The 22,949-nt window shown below is 40.5% G+C and overlaps 1 long non-coding RNA gene across 1 annotated transcript; it reads left to right on the top strand.

Annotated features, from left to right (window-relative positions):
• LOC128586174 (uncharacterized) lies at positions 1-4,689 on the top strand. The gene is made up of 3 exons (XR_008380197.1): positions 1-594; positions 1,458-1,580; positions 3,487-4,689. It is a non-coding gene; the product is annotated as an uncharacterized LOC128586174 (long non-coding RNA).
• Positions 4,690-22,949: the final 18,260 nt, after the last annotated feature.

Here is a 22,949-nt window from a genome sequence, read left to right as displayed (position 1 = left end):
GACAGAGTCTCACTTCGTCACCTTGGAAGAGTGCTGTGGCATCATAGCTCACAGCAACCTTAAACTTATGGTTTTAAGCAATTCTCTTGCCTCAGCCTCCTGAGTAGCTGGGACTACAGGCGCACGCCACAATACCTGGCTAGTTTTAGAGATGAGGTCTGGCTCTTGCTCAGGCTGGTTTCAAACCCCTGAGCACAGGAAATCCACCTTCCTCAGCCTTCCAGAGTTCTGGGATTACAGGTGTGAGCCACCATACCTGGTCCAGGCTTTGGAACTCCATTCAACTTTGCTTTGGGTTGGATGGAAGGGAAGTTCTCAGTCAACCAGATATTATTTCTTTTAAAAAGCCTCTTCCAGCAATAGAGTATGTGCTCCTTTTGTATGCCTCTATAATATTCTGGTCTTACCTTTGAAACATCCAAATGAAGCCACTTTTCATATTGTATTTACCTTTTATATTACATGTCTGTCTCCCTTGCTGGACTGAGAAATCCTCTAGGATGAGATTGAATGTGGCTGATTGTTGAAACTCTGGTACTTGGCCCAGTCTCTGCCATATGATGGGGCCAACCATGGGGGAACATCCTAACCAAGGTGACTATACCCAGTAGGGTCAGGTAACCAGACTTTGAGATGAGAGGAGGAAGAAGTGGAGGCAAGAGTGTGATTTAGGAGATACCTGGCATTTCTGGCCCCATGAGGATATTATTTTATTGGAGGGTTAGCTTTACCTCAGTAAGTAGGTCATCTGGCTCAGCTTGATAGCACCACCTCCATCACCATCATCATCACTAAACAGCTGGCTAAGGATGGAACATATGGGTGCCACACTTAACCTCCACACTTACCCAGTGTGGTCTCATGTCTGGGAGACCTGGTAACATCTAGGGGAGGCACCAGGAAAGAGAAAGAGTAGGGCAGTGTTGGCTGCTGCTGTCACTGTGCCTAAATCTCTGGCGAGTCAAATATGAGACAATGGAGGTGCTTCAGTCAAACTCTTGGCTGATGGAGAGGCAATTAACCTGGTTCAAGTCCAAATTGCTTGTTGTCTTTTTCTGCTGTAATGAGTTTTAGACGTGCCACTGAGTTCCTGAGATGCCATGGGTGTTGTGATTACAGTGTTTGGACAGCTGTCATAGGCATAGCAATTTGTTTTTCTTTAAAATAAATTGTTTTCTGATGCTTGAGCCTAATTGTGTACCTTGCTATCTGTGGCAGAACAGGACAGGTGTCCCTCAGAGGGGCTCAGTATCTGTGGGAGTGTTGGGCAGGTGTGTCCAGTAGGGCCTGCCACCACCACTCCCACTTGGTGACCTTCTCACACGAAGAGTGGCAGTCAGTAGGGCCAGGCTCTGACAGGTCTGGTCAAGGCTGCCCCAGAGTGGCTAAGGGAGACACAGGAGCCTGCTTTGGGGCACTTGTCTCACTCTCTTTCTGCTCATTTTTCCTTCTTTCAGGTGCACACAGGAAATTGACATCCTGAACAAACCAACAGTGGAGTAGATGTGGGAGGCTGAGCTCTAGAGCAAACTGCTGTGGCTGGGAAGGAGCTGGTGAAGGCCTCAAGCACCCCCAGCCTGGTACTGTCATTGTGTTTGCTGTCTTCATTCTAGTCCTCTTCCCGTATACCTTCCTCCTGCTTGTCCTGCCAAATGGCAGCAGCAAAAACATGAGAGGGGCTTTGGTCTCAGCAGCTGGGTGATCAGTCCTGAGTTTAGAGCTGCTTTTTTTTTTTTTTTTGCATTTACTTGAATTCAAGCCCTTTCTTTTCATCATAATTAACACCATCATCACCATGTCTATCTTGCCATTTCTTTCAATACTACACCAAATGCAAAATGCTCTATTGCTATCATCTGCCACAACAGCATCATACTGAGATCATCAGTGCCGCCCCTACCACTGGTGTCTCTGCTTATTCTCACCATCATCACCACCACCTCCACTGCTATCCATTACCATCACCTCTACCTCTGTCACCTGCACTGCCATCACCTCCACCTCTGTCACCTGCACTGCCATCACCTCTACCATCATCATCTCCACTGCCATCACTTCCATCTCTATCATCTCCACCATCATCACCTCCACTGTTATCTCCTCCACCTCTGTCACCTCCGCTGCCATCACCTCCACCACCACTGTCACTTCCACCACCACCACCACCAATTCTATCTTCTACCTTGATTCATTCTCATCATCACCATCACTGTCACTACTATTATCACCATCATTCACACTCACTTATACCATCACCACTAGTGTGGAGAAGAGAAGACTTCAGAATAGAAAGTCATCGTCACATGAATAAGGCACTTCAGAAGAATAGTTGAAGTTACTTTTTATGAGTAAAGAAGTTAGAGTTAAAAAATGAACAGATTATAAAGAATTATGATTACATTTGAATAAATGTAGGCAATGTCTTTCATGGAACTAGGAGAGACCAGGGGAGTAAAAAGTTTGGGGACAAGAGATCTGAGTTTCACTAGGAGCAAGTTGAATTTATCTGCCTGAAGGACAACCATCTGGGGTAGTCTTCTAGTCCAGTCCTTCACTGATGGCTGAATCCACTCCACAGAGTCCCTGAAGTGAAGAGATCTAAGTCAATCCTCTCATATTGGGGAACTCATTTAATCCTGAAGTAGCTGGTTCCTACTATTTTTATTTTATAAGGTTTTAATCATTCTACAGTATTAACACATTCTCTTTTAAACATTTAAGACGTTTTAGGTCAGAGTGAAATTCTTCCTGGTCACTATTGCCAATCTTGTTCCTTTAGGTCCTTCCTCCTTCATATAGACAAACTATGTTGTAATTTGGTGTTTTTTTTTTTTTTTTTGTAGATCATTTTTGTTTGCCTTTATTTAGAAGCAACATGGTATTATATTGTCTATTTTGTCCAAATAGTGTATTTTGTATATCTTTCTGTCATTTCCCTTTTTCACTCAAGAGAGCAGAGTGGATAAGAGGATGGACCCTGGAGCCACTCTGCCTGGACTCATATCACAGTGTTGTCATTTGCTAGTTGTGTGATCTAAATGATTTAAATTTCCTTAACCCTAGTTTCCTCTTTTGTAAATTAAGATTATAGTTCACTTTTTGTGAGTGGGGAAAGGTGTGGTTCCAGTTTCAGTCTTTTACATGTGGATATCCAGTTCTCCCAACAACATGTATTGAATAGGGAGTTTTTCCACCAAGGTATGTTCTTATTTGGTTTATCAAAGATTAGGTGGTTGTAAGATGTTAGTTTCCTTTCTTGGTTTTCTATTCGATTCCAAGTGTCCATGTCTCTATTTTTGTGCCAGTACCATGCTGTCTTGACCACTATGGCTTTGTAGTACAGAATAAAATCTGGTATGCTGATGCTCCCAGCTTTATTTTTATTACTAAGAACTGCCTTAGCTATACGGGGTTTTTTCTGGTTCCATACAAAACACAGAATAATTTTTTCCAAATCTTGAAAGTACAATGTTGGTATTTTGATAGGAATTGATTCAAGATGGATAAAGGACTTAAATTTAAGGCATGAAACAATAAAAATCCCCAAAGAAAGCATAGGAAAAACACTGGAAGATATTGGCCTGGGGAAAGACTTCATGAAGAAGACTGCCATGGCAATTGCAACAACAAAAATAAACAAATGGACTTCATTAAACTGAAAAGCTTCTGTACAGCTAAGGAGACAACAACCAAAGCAAAGAGACAACCTACACAATGGGAAAGGATATTTGCATATTTTGAATCAGATAAAAGCTTGATAACTAGGATCTATAGAGAACTCAAATTAATCCACATGAAAAAAGCCAACAATCCCATATATCAATGGGCAAGAGACATGAATAGAACCTTCTCTAAAGAAGACAGATGAATGGCTAACAAACATATGAAAAAATGTTCATTATCCCTATATATTAGAGAAATGCAAATCAAAACCACCCTGAGATATCATCTAACCCCATTGAGAATGGCCCACATCACAAAATCTCAAAACTGCAGATGCTGGCGTGGATGTGGAGAGAAGGGAACACTTTTACACTGCTGGTGGGACTGCAAACTAGTACAACCTTTCTGGAAGGAAGTATGGAGAAACCTCAAAGCACTCAAGCTAGACCTCCCATTTGATCCTGCAATCCCATTACTAGGCATCTACCCAGAAGGAAAGAAATCCTTTTATCATAAGGACACTTGTACTAGACTGTTTATTGCAGCTCAATTTACAATTGCCAAAATGTGGAAACAGCCTAAATGCCCACCAACCCAGGAATGGATTAACAAGCTGTGTTACATGTATACCATGGAATACTTACTATTCAGCTATTAAAAAAAATGGAGACTTTACATCCTTCATATTATATTAACCTGGATGGAAGTGGAGGACATTATTCTTAGTAAAGCATCACAAGAATGGAGAAGCATGAATCCTATGTACTCAATTTTGATATGAGGACAATTAATGACAATTAAGGTCATGGTGGGGGGGAAGCAGAGAGAGGGAAGGAGGAAGGGGGGGGCCTTGGTGTGTGTCACACCTTCTGGGGGCAAGACATGATTGCAAGAGGGACTTTACCTAACAAATGCAATCAGTGTAACCTGGCTTATTGTACCCTCAATGAATTCCCAACAATAAAAAAAAAAAAAAAAAACCTAAAAAAAATAAAAAAGATTATAGTTCACTTACATGTGCAGGGTTCTTGTGAGGATTAAATGAGGTGACTTATGTTAGCATTTAGAACTGTACCTTGCACACACTATTGATAATCATAAAGTACGTTATTGCTCATTACTGTTCCTTAGAAATTTATAGGTTGTATCGCCAATTAATTTATTCATTCATAAACGGATGAACACATGGGTGGCTTCAATTTCACTATTGCAAAAGAGAGGCTTTCAAGCATATTTTTGTATATGCCTCCTTAGAAGTAAAATTGCTGCATTCTTTCTCCTTAAAGGCTTTATCAGTAAAACACAATTATGAGGCATAAATGTCTGCCTCCTTTTGGTTATACCTGCCGCCCTGTTGGTAGTCTGAAGCCCACAGAAAGCTCCAATGGAGAAGGCCCCCATGGTCTGGACTAATAACCTCAGTTCAACTTGGTGTCAGTGGTGGAGAATGGTTACATTTTGAGGGGGCTTGTTATGTGCTGGGCCCTCTTCTAATAATTTATATGTAATACCTCATTCAACCGCTACCATCCCTATTTTACTCATGAGGAAATGGTGGCAAAAAGTAGCAAAGTAATTACTCAAGGTCGCGCAATAGTCAATTAGTCCCTATGAAACTCTAAGTATTCTGCTCAGCACACAGAAAACATTCAGTAAATGTTAGTGTCATTCTAGGGCTGACTGGCAGTCACTAGGGCCATAGAATTATTGTTGTCACCATTAGTTTTGCTGCCCTCAGACTCTGATGGGGCTCATCTCTGGGACATTCACTTAGTTTGTTTAAACAAGTGGCGATGAGACTGGTTTCAAGCCCCAAGTCACCAGACAGCTTTGTTTGCTTCATAGCCATGGAACACATTCTTAAGCTTTGGGGGGACCTGCAGATAAAGTTGCTATACTTGGCACCTCTGGTATTTGCCCACACTTATGATAAATGCAAATATAGTAAAACACAAGTGTAGATACACATGAGCACCCACCTGTGGTGGAGCAGAAACTGATGGGTGAGTTTTGCTGGGTGCCCAGGAAAGAGGCTGGGGGAACCTTGCCCTGGGGCTTGAGGAGAAGAGATCGGCTGTATGAAGTAGGGGTGCTGGAGGCAGCGTGGAGAGCAATTTTGTTCTGATCTAGAAACTTGTGCTGGAGCAAGAAAGACAAGGCACTGGTTCATTCACTGAGAATTTATTTACTCTATGACTGAAGCTGGGGATACAAAGATAAATGAGATGCAACCTCTGCCCTCAAGGAACTCAAGCTGTGAATGACTGACAATGGGACAGGGACACACCTGGGCACACTCAGGGGAGCACGCAGACTGCAGAAGGGGCACCAGGAGGGTCTGCCTACGAGAAAGAATGCTGGGCTGGAACCTGCCAGAATACATAAGGAGCCAGAAGGAAGAGCATGTGCAGCAGCCGGGCGCCCAGCGGGCACCTACAGGCCATTGCAGGGGTTTGGAAGGACAGAGGGGAGACAGGCCCCATCATGGAGAGGTCTGAAAGCCACGTTAAGGAGTTTTGACTTTTATCCTAACAGATATGGGCAGCTAGCAAAGGTTTTTTAGATAGGAAAGAACCATAATTATATCTTGATTTTACAAGGTAAGTTGTTTCTTCAAATACTGGCATCTTGAGGAAAAGCCGAGCCACCTGAGGTCAGATTGGATGTGTTGGAGGAAGAGCATAGCTTGTCTGGAGCAGAACCAGGCAGTGCCACAGTGGCCTTGGGGAATGTGAGAGGCTTGACTGGCTACATTGACCCATCTAACGTCGTCATGTGCAACAAATAAATAAATCATTGAATGCTTTTTCCCTGGCCAGTAGCCCCATAATTATCTCATTTAATTCCTAAAATGCCTTGTAAATCTGGCATCCTTGTTATTCTCATTTTATACCTGAGTAAACGGAGCTCAGAGGAGCTGAGGAAGTGGTGTGAGCCACACGGTGTGTAAGTGCTGGAGTGTCCACTGGGGCTCCTGCGGGGTCCAGGGCCCTCTTGCCTCATGGCAGCACCTGCGGAAGGCAACAGGGTTGGGGCACAGATCATGCTGTCACCAGCACATTTTGGTGAAGCTGTGGAGCCTGAGAACCTCTTCTGGGGTCAAGTGGCCCTGGGACCAGCATGGCACCTGAGGTGATGATAGAGGAGCTTCTGGGAGAGGAATGGGAGCCAGGTTGCTCGTTTACCCCAGGGGTGTGCCAGGCACATGGACTTCTGGTGTCTGTCACAGAGATGGGCTAGATCAGCACAAATATGTCACCCCTTCTGGAGAGCTGCTCCCAGGACACACCTGACTCTGCCTGGAGAGCTCAGCAGAGTGGTTTGGCAACCCAGCCCTCAAGAACTGCCTTCCTTCTTCACAGTTTTGGTGATAAGAATAAAAGGGATTTCTTAACTACTCCTGGTGAGAACAAATGCGCGAGGCTGTGTGACATGGGTTGCAGCGGCCCTGCCCTGCAGGGCCTCCTGCTGCACCCGGTCCTGGGTCTTCAGACTCTGACAGCACAGCCTACCTTCAGCAAAGTGGGCGTTCTTTCGTTACAGAACTCTACTAGCCCCCTGGTTCTGCAAATACTTTTGTTTACCCCTTACCATGGTCTGCCACTTGCCAAGAGCTTTGCATCTGGGGCTTGCTTTGAGCAGTAGGTACTGATGCCTCCATTCTCAGGTGGACCCTGGGAGGCCTGCTGGTGTCAGTGTCCATTTGCAGCTGTGCCTATTGGCCCTCAGCACACAGGCAGGTCTGTTCTGGATGCTGGGAGACAGCAGTGGACACAGCCACGCCCTGTTACAGCAGCCCTCACTGTCTCAGATGAGACAGTGAACACACATGAGTTTGACAGACTGTCAAGTGCTGTGTGCCTCTAGGACTGACATCCTGGCAGGAATAAAGGCTCAGCATACTGCAAAAGCCAGGTAGCACTGCCCCATGTTGCCAGAAAGCTTTGGACACCAATAGCTGGTGACTACCCTATCCAGCACTTCAGCTGGATGGTAGAGGTGAAAGCCTTGAGGGTGCTGAGGGTCAGACTGGGCGCAACTCTGATGTCCAGGTTTCACCCACTGGCACCCCATGTCCCTGCTCCCTCCACAGGGCCCAAGCGAAGCTTGCAGGATGCTCCCCTGAGAAAGGTCGGGTCCCTGGCAGCTCCTTGTCATGGGGTAGGGCAGGTGAGCGCCCTCATTCTCTTGATTCTGAATCCTTGTTTGCATGAGAAGCACAACCACATGGAGAGAGTTGGAGGGTCTTAATTAGCTCTTTGCTCATTAATTTATATTTGTGATGAATTGTCATCTGTTCTCTCAAATACCTAAGTCAAGAATCTTTTATCATACTATATTTTGTTTATTTATTTATTCATATACTTTTAAAACTCATAGCAAAGGGTATATATATGAGATAGAAATAGACAATCAGAACCAAGGAAAGGAAGACAGACAAGATATGGGTGTCAAAAAGACAAGGCTTTGCCTATCTTCATTACCTTAATTTAGCTGGTTCCCAATGTCTACATGTATTAAAGTGCCATGTTAGAAACTGTGCATATATAAAAATTTTATTTGTCAATTAAAAATATGAAAATAAAATGAAACAATATAGAAACCTGCCCACCCCCAAAGGACAAGGTTGTTCTTTCTCCAAGTTTTTATTTCTGTCAACACTGAACAAAGTATGTAACTTTTGATCACAGAAACAATACTATGCACACTCACTTAGAACATTTGTAAAATATGGAAAACATCAATAATGAAATGAAAATAATCTGTAGGCCTAGATTACATTGGTGTTATTTTAGAGTATAGAATTCCATATTTATTATTTTAGAGCCTACCTTTTCCACCTAACTATATGTCAATTTCCTACAGCACATCTTAATGACTGAATGATATTCCATTTTATGGATATAATTCAACTGATTTAATCAACTCTCTTCTGCTGATAAATTCAATTATTGCCTTTCCCTTTGCTTTTATAAAATTGTGGCAATAAGCATCCTCATATTATATTTGTAAACTTTGCCAGTTGTTTTCTCGTGGTAAACCCCCAGCAGGATGTTGGATCACGGGACACTTCACGTTTTTTGTTCCCATCAGACAGTCTTTGGAGTCAAACCACTTAGAAGTGGATTTGCCAACTGCCAGCTGAAGGCTCTCGCAGGATTTCTCAGTATGGCAGTTTCTTTAGTGGTGAATGTGGACAACGAGAGCACCTCCTTTACTGAGCTGCAGTGAGCTATACATAATTTAGTACATGGTAAATACTTAAATCATGACCTGGCCCACAGTAAGCTCAGAACTCTCGGCTATTATCATCATTATTATTTTTGTTATTATTTCTACTTGAGCTCCTGAAAGAGTGTCCCAATTAAAACTCCCACAAGCATTGTATAACAGTGCTAGTTTCCACATGTCTTTGTCAACACTGGGTGTTATCATTCCTTTTATTATTTCATTGTTTACCAACTAGATTAGGCAAAATTGTTGCTTTAACTTTACTTCTTTGATTACTAGTGATAAATTTATTCCTATTGGCATCTTTATTGGTACTTATTTACCCATGTGTGAATTTCCTGATTTTTTTCCTGTTTCTGGTGGATTTTTTACTTTTTCTTATGGATTTCTTCTTTAACATATTTAATTATTAACCTCTTACTGGCCATGAATGTTGTAATTGTGTCCTCCCTCCTGTTTTTTCTTGTTCTATATAATTTTTTTGGACACAGAAATCTCACTTGTCTTTGTTGCCTGTGCTTGTACATTTAGAAGCCTACATGAGATCGAGCTGTGTATATTTTTCCACTTTTAATTTTTATAAATTCTTACTTTTCACTTTTGAATTAAAATAAAATTAATAGTTTATTCCCCCACCTTTTGTTTAATTATTTATCAATTAATTCTATACTAAATTGTTTATTCTTGTACATCTCTTTTATTCCTCAATCCCTATCTTTTTTCCTTATCCTTATTAAGTTTTTTGTAGCTTTATAAATACCTTAATGTCTGTTGATACAAGTGAACTTTCACAATGTTTTTAGAAATGTTTTCTTGGTTTGATATTTTATCATCTAATTACTTCTATAAATGAATGAGAATAATTTGTAATTCTGAGAATACTGATTTTGAGTAGAATTACATTCATTTTATAAATCCATTCAGGGAGATGATTTTTTTTTCCACCTTTGTAAGTTTTTATCTAGAAAATATAAGTTCTCAAGAAAGTAAACTTTTGATTCTAGAGTAGTTTTAGATATATAGAAAAGTTGCAAAGATAGTACAGTGTCTCCACACAAAGTGCAGTGTCCCTATGCAAAGATAGTGCAGTGTACCCTCACATAGATAGTGTAGTGTCTACATGCAAAGGTAGTACAGTGTCCCCACACAAAGATAATGGAGTGTCTACATACAAGGATAGTGCAGTGGCCCCATGCAAAGATAGTGGGGTGTCCCCATGCAAAGATAGTGCAGTGTCCCCTGCCCTTGTGCCTGTTTCCCTGTTGTTGGTGTCTTACATTAATGTAGTACATTTGTCAAACCAATGAAATCACTATCAATATACAGTTGAAGCTTGATCAGCACAAGTTCAAATGCATGGATCCACTTATACACAGATTTTTTCAGTAAATATTTTGGAAAAAATCTGGATATTTTCAACAGTTGACATAAACTCACGTGTAAACTGTGTAACTGATAAATCTCAAAAAAATTTAAAAAGTATGTTATGAATGTATGAAATATATCTAGATGGTAGATGTGTTAATCAACTATGTATGTTATTGGTAAGGCTTCTAGTCAACAGAAAGCTATTAGTGGTTAAGATTTTGGGGGTTGGAAGTTACACATGGATTTTCAACTTCAGCACCCTTAATTCCCATGTTGTTCACAGGTCAGCTGTGTGTTATTATGAACTAATGTCCCTTATTTATTTGGATTTCATTAGTTTTCTCCTTCTTGGGTCCCAGCATCCCATCTAGGATGCCACATTCCCTGTCATGTATCCTTTGGCTCCTTCAAACATTTTCTGACTTTCAGTGTTTTTAATACCTTGACCATATTGGGGGATGCTGGTCAGTATTTCAGAATGTTCCTCAATTTGAGTTTGTCTTACATTTTTCTCATGATTAGATCATACTTTTAATTTTTTTAGGTCATGACAGGAGGGAATAAAAGGAAATCAGAATAATTAATGGAATTTTTTGACTTTCTCTGAGGTGACATTTTGTTTTTCTCTAAGAACTGTTAATCAGTGGGACCTTACAGAACAGGTAGTGACAGGAGTGCCATGACTCCATCAGGAGAGGCAGTGGGTGACGCGAGTGCCAAGACTCCATCAGGAGAAGCAGTGAGTGACATGGGTGCCACGACTCCATCAAGAGAGGCAGTGAGTGACATGGGGCACCATGACTCCATCAGGAGAGGCAGTGAGTGACACAAGTGCCATGACTCCATCAGGAGAGGCAGTGGGTGACACAAGTGCCATGACTCCATCAGGAGAAGCAGTGAGTGACATGGGGCACCACGACTCCATCAGGAGATGCAGAGAGTGACACGAGTGCCATGACCCTATCAGGAGAGGCAGTGAGTGACACAGGGCACCACGACTCCATCAGGAGAGGCAGTGGGTGACACGAGTGTCACGACTCCATCAGGAGAGGCAGTGAGTGACATGGGACACCACGACTCCATCAGGAGATGCAGAGAGTGACACGAGTGCCATGACCCCATCAGGAGAGGCAGAGAGTGACATGGGGCACCACGACTCCATCAGGAGAGGCAGTGAGTGACACGAGTGCCATGACTCCATCAGGAGAGGCAGGGAGTGACACGAGTGCCATGACTCCATCAGGAGAGGCAGGGAGTGACATGGGGCATCATGACTCCATCAGGAGAGGCAGTGGGTGAGATGGGGCACCATGACTCCATCAGGAGAGGCAGTGGGTGACACGAATGCCACGACTCCATCAGGAGAGGCAGTGAGTGACATGGGGCACCACAACTCCATCAGGAGAGGCAGGGAGTGATGTGGGGTGCCACAACTCCATCAGGAGAGGCAGTGAGTGACATGAGTGCCATGACTCCATCAGGAGAGGCAGTGAGTGACATGAGTGCCATGACTCCATCAGGACAGCCAGTGAGTGCCACAACTCCATCAGGAGAGGCAGAGAGTGACATGGGGCACCACGACTTCTTCAGGAGGGCAGTAAGCGATGTGGGGCACCATGACTCCATCAGGACAGGCAGTGAGTGACATGGGTGCCATGACTCCATCAGGACAGCCAGTGAGTGCCATGACTCCATCAGGAGAGGCAGTGGGTGACATGGGGCACCACGACTTCTTCAAGAGGGCAGGGAGTGATGTGGGGTACCATGACTCCATCAGGAGAGGCAGTGAGTGACATGGGGTGCCATGACTCCATCAGGAATATGGCAACATACATAGACACACTTTTTCATGGTCACTTTTCATTGAGCCCTGATCCCAGGTCAACATGTGACGTGTCCATCCAAGAAAGGCCATTTTGGAGGGCTAATACATTTGAGTATTTAGTCTTACAATTGCCTAACTTGTTCCACAGATAGAACAGAGAGGAGAAGAGTGGTAGATAGTGATTTCCTTAAACTACCTTCCCAGGGTTGAGAGTAAAGGCTTAGAGTCAGACTGCCTGGGCCCATCAGGTCTCAGATCCTGGCTCTACCTCTGCCCTAGTTGTGTGACTTCAACATCTCTGCAGGGGAGAGTCATCATTTCAAAATGGAGGAAATGATAGCACCTATGAAGATTATGGACTAGATGAGATAGCATACCATAAATGAACAATGATGTTAGTTAAGGTGGTCATTATTCTATGGGTTAAACCTTCTGATGGAATCTGGATCCCTGAGGGATGCAAGTAACACTCTCAGAGATGTGCCTGAAGCTGTTAATCATATCTGCACATGCTTTAGAAACCAGATGAGTAGGTAGCAAGGAAGAGACTGTAGGATGAAAATTGAGAGGTCAAACCAGTCCTCTAATCTAGATAGAGCACTGCCTACCTCTGAATGGAGCCAGGCCTGTGGGCCCTCCAGGTGAGGCTGGGTTTTCTCTGGGAACAACCTCAGTATCAGCTCAGTGTCAGCTCTAACCCTTCATGTCCTTGGTTGAGTCCTCGATCTTCTGCCTTACAGCATAAGCAGATTATTTTGTTCTGAAAACAAAAATGTTTGCTTGGTTACAGAAAAATCTCAGCAAGGCTCTCCTGATTAGGAGCTCACTGGCTTCTCTCAGGACCTGTTTGTTTTGAATTAGGGACCAAGTGGCTTCCCATCACCATCTCTATTGCAGCTCCTTCTAAGACAATGCACAAATTTACTCCATGGAATTATTGAGTCAACTGAATTTTGGAGATTTGCTGAAGGTAACCGCTTTGATGAACGATTAATTAATGTTGATCTATACTCTCTGGCAGTAATTAGAGTCTAGGACCTGGTCTCTTGAGACCTTCTTGAATCATACAGAGCTACATCATGTATCTTTCAAATATGCAAGGCAGGAAGGCACAAATACATTTCATCTAATAGTATTTTAACATTATTAACGTAATTATGAAGGGGATGCAAAACTTTGCCATATTTATTTACACTTGGAGATGTCCTACCATTTAAAACACTGCCCTGATATTGAGATTTGATCATCACCCAAGTTTAAGGATGGTAATCATGTAGTGCTGGGTCCATGCTGATTCTGACCTGTGGAGACTGAGCTATATTTGTGGGTCCATGCCTGAGCTGAGTTTATTCTTTGATATTTAGAACTTTTTGAATTGGATAAAGCTTTATGGACACATACTTCAATAATTTCATTTTATATTGGCTCGGTGCCCATAGCTCAGGTGTTAGGGTGCTGGCCACATGCACCAGGCCTGGTGGATTTGAACTTGGCCCAGGCCTGTTAAATAACAATGACAACAACAAAAAAATAGATAAGCATTGTGGTGGGCAACTCTAGTCTCAGTTACTTAGGAGGCTGAGGCAAAAGAATCATTTAAGCCCAGGAGTTTGAGGTTGCTATGAGTTGTGACACCATGGCACTCTACCAAGGGTGACTTAGTGAGACTCTGTCTCAAAAAAAAAAATTCATTTTATAAATCAGGAAGCTGACAGCACAAAGTTCACACATAGCATGAATTGGAGGCCAAGCCAAAAAGAGGGTCCCAGTGTCTTTCTCTCTCTTTCCTTTCCTTCTTTCCTTCTTTCTCTCTCCTTCTTTCTTTCTTTCCCCCCAATGAATGAATTTTTATTGCATTGCTAAAATTACAAAGAGGTCTTAGGAATCACCTAGTATCTTGCTACAGCTGGACAACTCTTAGATCTTATTCTTCAGCCTGCTGAACTTTTCCTTTTTGAGAAACATAAATACTTATTTAACTGTTGTGGCTTGCTGAATCAAAGCAGCTGAATTTGAAACAAGCTCGATGTTGTTTCCTTCAAGGATTAACTCATCTTTCTGGGCTTGAGATACTGAACAAGCAAAGCCTGCCCTCATCCCAATCCAGTGGATGTATTTTTCACCCTCAAAATTTCTTTTCTTTTTTTTTTTATTAAGTCATTTGTACATAGATCATAAATACATTTATGCCATTGTGGGATTCAATGTGTTGATTATTTGTATAAATTGGGAGTGCTTACATCATACTAATCAACATAGCCTTTACCTCATTAACCCAATTACAGCATTAAGACATTTATGTTTTACACCTGATAGATCCAACTTATACTTGCAATGTGCTCCATAGATGTGGTCCCCCCATTAACCCTCCCTCCCTCAATATGCTCCAGAGGTGTGCTCCCCACCCCCGTCTCTTCCCCTCTCCCTCCCCTTCCCTCCTTCATCCTAGGCTATAGTTGTGTTTCGTTTTTCATATGCAAGTGTGAGTGATTATAAATTGGTTTCACAGTAGTACTCAGTACATTGGATATATTTTTTTCCATTCCTGAGATACTTCACTAAGAAGAATATTTTCCAGCTCCATTCATGTAAACATAAAAGAGATAAAGTCTCCATTTTTTTAATGCTGCATAGTATTCCATGGTACACACATATTTATTTCTTAATTTATTATCCATTCATGGGTCGATGGGCACTTGGACTTTTTCCATGATTTGGCTATTACAAATTGAGCTGCAATGAACAATCTGCTGCAAATATCTTTATTGCCAGATGATTTTTGGTCCTTTGGATATACACCTAGAAGAGGAATTGCAGGATCAAATGGCAGGTCTACATTTAGATCCCTGAGTGTTCTCCAAACTTCCTTCCAAAAGGAACATACTAGCTTGCATTCCCAACAACAGTGCAAAGTGTTCCGTTTTTCTCCACATTCATGCCAACATCTGTAGTTTTGGGATTTTGTGATGTGGGCTACTCTTACCGGAGTTAGATGGTATCTTAGAGTAGTATCTCTGATGATTAAAGATGATGAGCATTTTTTCATGTGTCTGTAGATCATCTGCCTGTCTTCTTCAGAGAAGCACTTCTGTTCATGTCTTTTGCCCACAATTAAATGGGATCCCTTGTTTTTTTCTTAATATTAAGTTTGAGTTCTCTGTTGATTCTTGTTATTAGACCTTTGTCGGAAATATAACTTGCAAATATCCTCTCCTATTCTGAGGGCTGTCTATTTGCTTTACTTAGTGTGTTCTTGGCAGTGCAGAAGCTATTTAATTTGATCGGATCCCAGTAATGTATTTTTGATGTTGCTTCAATTGCCTGGGGTGTCCTCCTCATAAAGTGTTCTCCCAGGCCAATTTTTTCAAGCATTTCCCCTGCACTCTCTCTAAGAATTTTTATAGTTTCACGTCTTAAGTTTAAGTCCTTTAACCGATGAGAGTCAATTTTTGTTAGAGGAGAAAGGTGTGGGTCCAGTTTCAGTCTTTTACAGGTCGCCAGCCAGTTCAACCAGCACCATTTGTTGAATAAGGAATCTTTCCCCCAATTTATATTTTTAATAGGCTTATCAAAGTTCAAATGATAAGTGTCTTGGCTCACCTCTTGGTCTTCAATTCTGTTCCATACATTTACCTCTCTATTTTTGTGCCAGTACCATGTGGTTTTGATCACTATTGATTAATAGTATAGTCTGAAGTCTGGTAGCGTGATTCCTCCTGATTTGTTTTATTTCTGAGTAATGTCTTGGCTATTTGAGTTTTTTTCTGATTACATATAAAACAAAGTACTAATTTTTCCAGGGCTTTAAAGTATGACAAAGGTTCTGTAATAGGGATTGCATTAAATCTGTAGATTGCTTTAGGTAGTATAGACATTTTAACAATGTTGATTCTTTCCAGCCATGAGCATGGTATATTTTTCTATTTGTTAACATCTTCAGTCATTTGTTTTTTCAGAGTTTCATAGTTCTCTTTATAGAGATCTTTCACGTCCTTAGTTAGATACACTTCCAGATGTTTCATCTTCTTTGGTATTATTGTAAAAAGAATAGAGTCCTTGATTATTTTTTCCCTTTGACTATTGTTGGTATATACTAAGGCTACATATTTGTGAGTGTTAATTTTGTATCCTGAGACGTTACTATATTCCTTGATCACTTCTAGAAGTTTTGTAGTTGACTCCCTGGGGTTTTCCAGATATATAATCATATTGTCTGTGAAGAGTGACTGTTTGATCTCCTCTGGTCCTATTTGGATCCCCTTGATTGTTTTCTCTTGCCTGATTGTCGTGGCTAAGACTTCCATTACAATGTTAAAAAGCAGTGGAGACAGGGGGCATCCTTGCCTGGTTTCTGACCTGAGTGAAAATGGTTTCAATTTAACTCCATTCGATATGATATTGGTTGTGGGTTTGATGTAGATGGCCTCTATCAGTTTAAGAAATGTTCCTTCTATACCTATTTTCTTAAGTGTTCTGATCAAGAAAGGATGCTGGATATTGTCAAAAGCTTTTTCTGCATCAACTGAGAGGATCATATGATTTTTGTTTCTTAATTTGTTTATGTGATGTATTATATTTATGTATATTGAACCATCCTTGGAACACTGGGATGAAACCCACCTTGTCATGATGTATAATTTGTTTGATGTATTGTTGGATTCTGTTCGTTAGGATCTTACTGAATATTTTTGCATCAATATTTATTAGAGATATTGGTCTATAATTTTCTTTTCTTGTGTCTTTTCCTGACTTGGGTATCAGGGTGATATTTGCTTCATAGAATGTGTTGGGAAGTATTCCTTATTTTTCTATGTTTTGGAAAAGGTTAAGTAATATGGGTACCAATTCCTCTTTAAAGGTTTGGTAGAATTCTAGTGTGAAGCCATCTGGTCCCGAGCTTTTCTTTTGGGGGAGAATTTTTCTAGTTGATGCTATTTCAGAACTTGTTATAGGCTTGTTCAACATTTCCACTTCTTTTTTTATTATTATTATTAAATCATAGCTGTGTACATTAATGCGATCATGGGGCACCATACACTGGTTTTATAGACCATTTGACACATTTTCATCACACTGGTTAACCTAGCCTTCCTGGCATTTTCTTAGTTATTGTGTTAAGACATTTATATTCTACATTTACTAAGTTTCACATGTACCCTTGTAAGATGCACCGCAGGTGCAATCCCACCAATCACCCTCCTTCCGCCTATCCTCCCCCCTCCCTCCCCTCCCTTTCCCCCTTCCCCATATTCTTAGGTTATAACTGGGATGTAGCATTCATATGAAAGCCCTAAATTAGTTTCATAGTAGTGCTGAGTACATTGGATACTTTTTCCTCCATTCTTTTTTTTTTTTTTATTAAATCATAGCTGTGTACATTAATGCAATCATGGGGCACCATATACTGGTTTTACAGACAGTTTGACACATTTTCATCACACTGGTTAACATAGCCTTCCTGGCATTTTCTTACTTATTGTGTTAAGACATTTGCGTCCTAAATTTACTAAGTTTCACAAATACCCTTGTAAGATGCACCGCAGGTGTAGTCCCACCAATCACCCTCCCTCTACCCCCCTCCCTCTCCTCCCTTTTCCCCTTCCCCTTATTCTTAGGTTATAACTGGGTTACAGCTTTCATGTGAAAGCCATAAATTAGTTTCATAGTAGGGATGAGTACATTGGATACTTTTTCTTCCATTCTTGAGATACTTTACTAAGAAGAATATGTTCCGGCTCCATCCGTGTAAACATGAAAGAGGGAAAGTCTCCATCTTTCTTTAAGGCTGCATAATATTCCATGGTGTACCTGTACCACAATTTATTAATCCATTCATGGATCAATGGGCACTTGGGCTTTTTCCATGACTTAGTAGTTATGAATTGGGCTGCAATAAACATTCTGGTACAAATATCTTTGTTATAATGTGATTTTTGGTCTTCTGGGTATATACCTAGTAGAGGAATTATAGGATTGAATGGCAGATCTATATTTAGATCTCTAAGTGTTCTCCAAACATCTTTCAAAAAGGAATGTATTAATTTGCATTCCCACCAGCAGTGTAGAAGTGTTCCCTTTTCTCCACATCCACACCAACATCTCTGGTCTTGAGATTTTGTGATATGGGCTAATCTTAGTGGAATTAGATGATATCTCAAGGTAGTTTTGATTTGCATTTCTCTGATGATTAAAGATGATGAGCATTTTTTCCATATGTCTGTAGTCCGTGTGCCTGTCTTCTTTAGAGAAGTTTCTCTTCAAGTCCCTTGCCCAGCCTGCAATGGGATCACTTGTTCTTTTCTTGCTTATATGTTTGAGTTCTCTGTGGATTCTGGTTATTAAACCTTTGTCGGAGACATAACCTGCAAATATCTTCTCCCATTCTGAGGGCTGTTTGCTTGCTTTACTTACTGTGTTCTTGGCTGTGCAGAAGCTTTTTATTTTGATCATGTCCCAGTAGCGTATTTTTGAAGCTGCTTCAATTGCCCGGGGGGGTCCTCCTCATAAAATACTCGCCCAGACCAATTTCTTCAAGGGTTTTCCCTGCACTCTCTTCTAGTATTTTTATAGTTTCATGTCTTAAGTTTAAATCTTTAATCCAGTGAGAGTCTATCTTAGTTAATGGTGAGAGGTGTGCATCCAGTTTCAGTCTTCTACAGGTTGCCAGCCAGTTCACCCAGTACCATTTGTTAAATAGGGAATCTTTTCCCCATTGAATGTTTTTAATTGGCTTGTCAAAGATCAAATAATGGTAAGCAGCTGGGTTCATCTCTTAGATCTGTATTCTGTTCCAGACATTTACTTCTCTGTTTTTTGTGCCAGTACCATGTTGTTTTGATCACTATCGATTTATAGTATAGTCTGAGGTCTGGTAGCGTGATTTCTCCTGCTTTGTTTTTATTTCTGAGTAATGTCTTGGGTATTTGAGATTTTTTCTGATTCCATATAAAATGAAGTATTATTTTTTCAAGATCTTAAAGTATGACAGTGTAGCTTTAATAGGGGTTGCATTAAAATTGTATGTTGCTTTGTGTAGTATGGACATTTTAACAATGTTGATCCTTCCCAGCCATGAGCATGATATGTTTTTCCATTTGTTAACATTTTCAGCTATTTCTTTTCTTAGAGTTTCATAGTTCTCTTTAAGGGATGTTTCATGTCCTTTGTTAGATAAACTCCCAAATATTTCATCTTCTTTGGCACTACTGTGAATGGACTAGAGTCCTTAACTGTTTTTTCAACTTGACTATTGTTGGTATATATAAAGGCTACCCATTTATCAATGTTGATTCTGTAACCTGAGATGCTGCTGTATTCCTTGATCACTTCTAAGAGTTTTGTAGTAGAGTCCCTGGTGTTTTCCAGATATACCATCAGATCATCTGTGAAGAGTGAAAGTTTGATCTCTTCTGACCCTATATGGATACCCTTGATTGCCTTTTCTTCCCTAATTGCGATGGCTAAAACTTCCATTACAATGTTAAAGAGCAGTGGAGACAATGGGCAGCCTTGTCTGGTTCCTGATCTGAGTGGAAATGATTTCAATCTAACTCCATTCAATAGGGTATTGGCTGTGGTTTTGTGGTAGATGGCCTCTATCAGTTTCAGAAGTGTCCCTTCTATACCAATTTTCGTAAGTGTTCTGATCATGAAGGGATGCTGGATATTATCAAAAGCTTTTTCTGCATCAATTGAGAGAATCGTATGGTCTTTGGTTTTTAATTTGTTTATGTGCTGGATTATATTTATAGATTTACGTATATTGAACCATCCTTGAGATCCTGGGTTAAAACCGACTTGGTCATGATGTATAACTTGTTTGATGTGTTGCTGGATTCTGTTTGTTAGGATCTTGTTGAAAACTTTTGCATCTATATTCATTAGTGATATTGCTCTATAATTTTCTTTTCTTCTTGGGTCTTTTTCTGGTGTGGGGATCAGGGTGATGTTTGCATCATAGAATGTGTTGGGTAGTCTTCCTTGTTTTTGTACATTTTGGAACAGGTTGAGTAATATAGTTACTAATTCCTCTTTAAAGGTTTGGTAGAATTCTGACCTGAAGCCATCTGGTCCTGGGCTTTTCTTTTTAGGGAGATTTCGTTTGGTTGATGCTATTTCAGAACTTGATATGGGCCTGTTCAACATTTCCATTTGATTCTGGCTAAGTCTTGAAAGGTGACATGCTTCAAAGTATTGGTCAATTTCCTTCATATTTTCATATTTCTGAGAACAAAGTTTCTTGTAATATTCATTATGGATTTTTTTAATTTCTGAGGAGTCTGTTGTTATTTTGTCATTGCCGTTTCTGATTGATGAGATTAGAGATTTTACTCTTTTTTTCCTGGTTAGGCTAGCCAAAGGTTTATCTATTTTATCAACCTTTTCAAAAAAACCAACTTTTTGATTTATTGATCTGTTGTATAATTCTTTTGTTTTCAATTTAATTTAATTCTGCTCTAATTTTGGTTATATCTTTTCTTCTACTGGGTTTGGGGTTGGAACGTTCTTCCTATTCCAGTTGCTTGAGATGTCCCATTAAGTTGTTAACTTCCTCTCTTTCTGTTCTCTTGAGGAAGGCTTGCGGTGCTATAAATTTTCCTCTTAGGACTGCCTTTGCAGTATCTCAGAGGTTGTAATAATTCATGTCTTCATTGTCATTTTGTTCCGAAAATTTGGCAATTTTCTTCTTAATCTCATCTCTGAACCAGCTATCATTCAGCATAAGGTTACTTAACTTCCATGTTTTTGTATGAGTATGCAGATTCCTGTTGTTACTGAGTTCAACTTTTATTCCATGGTGGTCCAAGAAGATGCAAGGAATAATATCTATTCCTTTAAATTTACTGCGGTTAGATTTGTGACCTAAGATGTAATTGATTTTGGAGTATGTTCCGTGGGCTGATGAGAAGTATGTGTATTCAGCTTTGTTGGTATGAAATGTTCCGTAGATGTCTGCTAAATCCAAATGTTGGATGGTTAGGTTTAAATCTAAAATTTCTTTGCTCAGTTTCTTATTGCAGGATCTATCCAACACTGCCAAAGGAGTGTTGAAATCTCCCACTATTATGGAGCTGGAGGAAATCAAGTTGCTCATGTCTGTTAGAGCTTCTCTTATATTGATGCGTATTCTGGTTGGGTGCATAAATATTAATAATTGAAATCTCATCATATTGAATATTACCCTTAACAAATATGAAGTGACCGTTCTTATCCTTCCTTACTTTTGTTGGTTTAAAGCCTATTTTTTCTGCAATTAGAATTGCAACACCTGCTTTTTTCTGTTTACCATTTGCCTGAAATATAGATGACCATTCTTTCACCCTGAGTCTATATTTATCTTTTAAGGTAAGATGTGTTTTTTGTATGCAGCAAATATCTGGCCTGAGTTTTTGTATCCAGTCAGCTAACCTGTGCCTCTTTAGAGGACTGTTTAAGCCATTCACATTAATGGAGAATATTGATAAATCTGGTAAAGTTTTGGGTATTGAGTTTTTCAAAAGTCCAGTGGACATTTTTAATCCTTTCACCACTGTGGAAGTTGGAGTTTGATCAAAAGTTTCTGAGTAAGCTTACTTTTGTGGTAGAGCATTGGGCTGGTCATTATGGAGGATAGGTCTGAGAATATCCTGAAGAGCTGCTTTGGTTATGGCAAATTTCTTCAACATATGAATGTCATTAAAGTATTTAATTTCTCCATCATAAATGAAATTCACTTTAGCTGGATACAAGATCCGGGGTTGAAAGTTATTTTGCTTTAGGAGATTAAAAGTCAATGATCACCCTTTCAGGCTCAAAAATTTTCAGCAGAGAGATCTGCAGTCATTCTAATATTCTTCCCTTTGTAGGTAATGGATTTCTTATGTCTGACTGCTTTCAGAGTTTTCTCCTTCATATTAACTTTAGTGAAGTTAATTATGATATGCCTGGGGGATGTCTTATTGGGATTGAGTCGTGCTGGGGTTCTGAAACTGTCTGCTGTCTGAATTTCAGAATCTCTAGGCATGTCTGGAAAATTCTCTTTCATAATTTAATGGAGAAGGGAGTCTATGCCTTGCAAGGCCACTTCTTCACTTTCAGGGATTCCAGTGAGGCAGATATTTGCTTTCTTTGAATTATGCCAGAGGCTTTGTTCTCCATTTCTCTTCCTCTTTGAAAGTTTGGGAGTTTTCAAAAGCTTTGTCTTCAATGTCAGAAATCCTTTCTTCTGCTTGCTCCACTCTGTTACTGAGGGATTCTACTGTATTTTTCAGATCTTTTAGGGCTGCTAGTTCTCGCTCAGTGCGTGAAAAATTTTGGTGGTTTTGTCTTTAAATTTGTTAAGTTCTTGAGACAACTTTTGAATTTCTCCTCGAATTTCCAATTCTGGCTTTTGAATTGCTCCTCAAATTTCTAATTCCAAATTTTCCTCCATTCTATTAATCTTGTTTGCAATCCAAATTCTGAATTTTATTTCTGACGTCTTGGCCAGCTGTTTATGAAAGGGATCTTCGTTACATCTTTTATTGGGGGGGGGGTTGATTATTCTGGTTATTCATGTTACCAGAGTTTTTCTGCTGGTTCCCCTCCATGATTATTTTACACCGTTTGACTTTTTCCCTGCAGCTTTGTCGAGGACCTGTACAGTGCTATGGCCTGAGAAACTGGGACCTGTTTGGTGTGGTGGAGCTAAGTGGTTCTGTCTTGTTTTTAGCTGGTCTCTGTTTGACCCTAGTGAAACAGTTTTCTGGGTTGGAGTCTCAGCTTTTGTTCATATTCTTGGGGTTGCAGCTCGCCTCAGCAGGGTTGATGTGCATTCTTCAATCTTCTCTCTTGGTGTAGCTCTAATCCACCAGGTTACTTGCTAAATTTCTGTCCTTTAACT

The sequence above is a fragment of the Nycticebus coucang genome, chromosome 5, assembly GCF_027406575.1.
Source record: "Nycticebus coucang isolate mNycCou1 chromosome 5, mNycCou1.pri, whole genome shotgun sequence".
NCBI classification, from domain to species: domain Eukaryota; kingdom Metazoa; phylum Chordata; class Mammalia; order Primates; family Lorisidae; genus Nycticebus; species Nycticebus coucang.
This window is presented reverse-complemented; position numbering and strand designations above follow the sequence as displayed.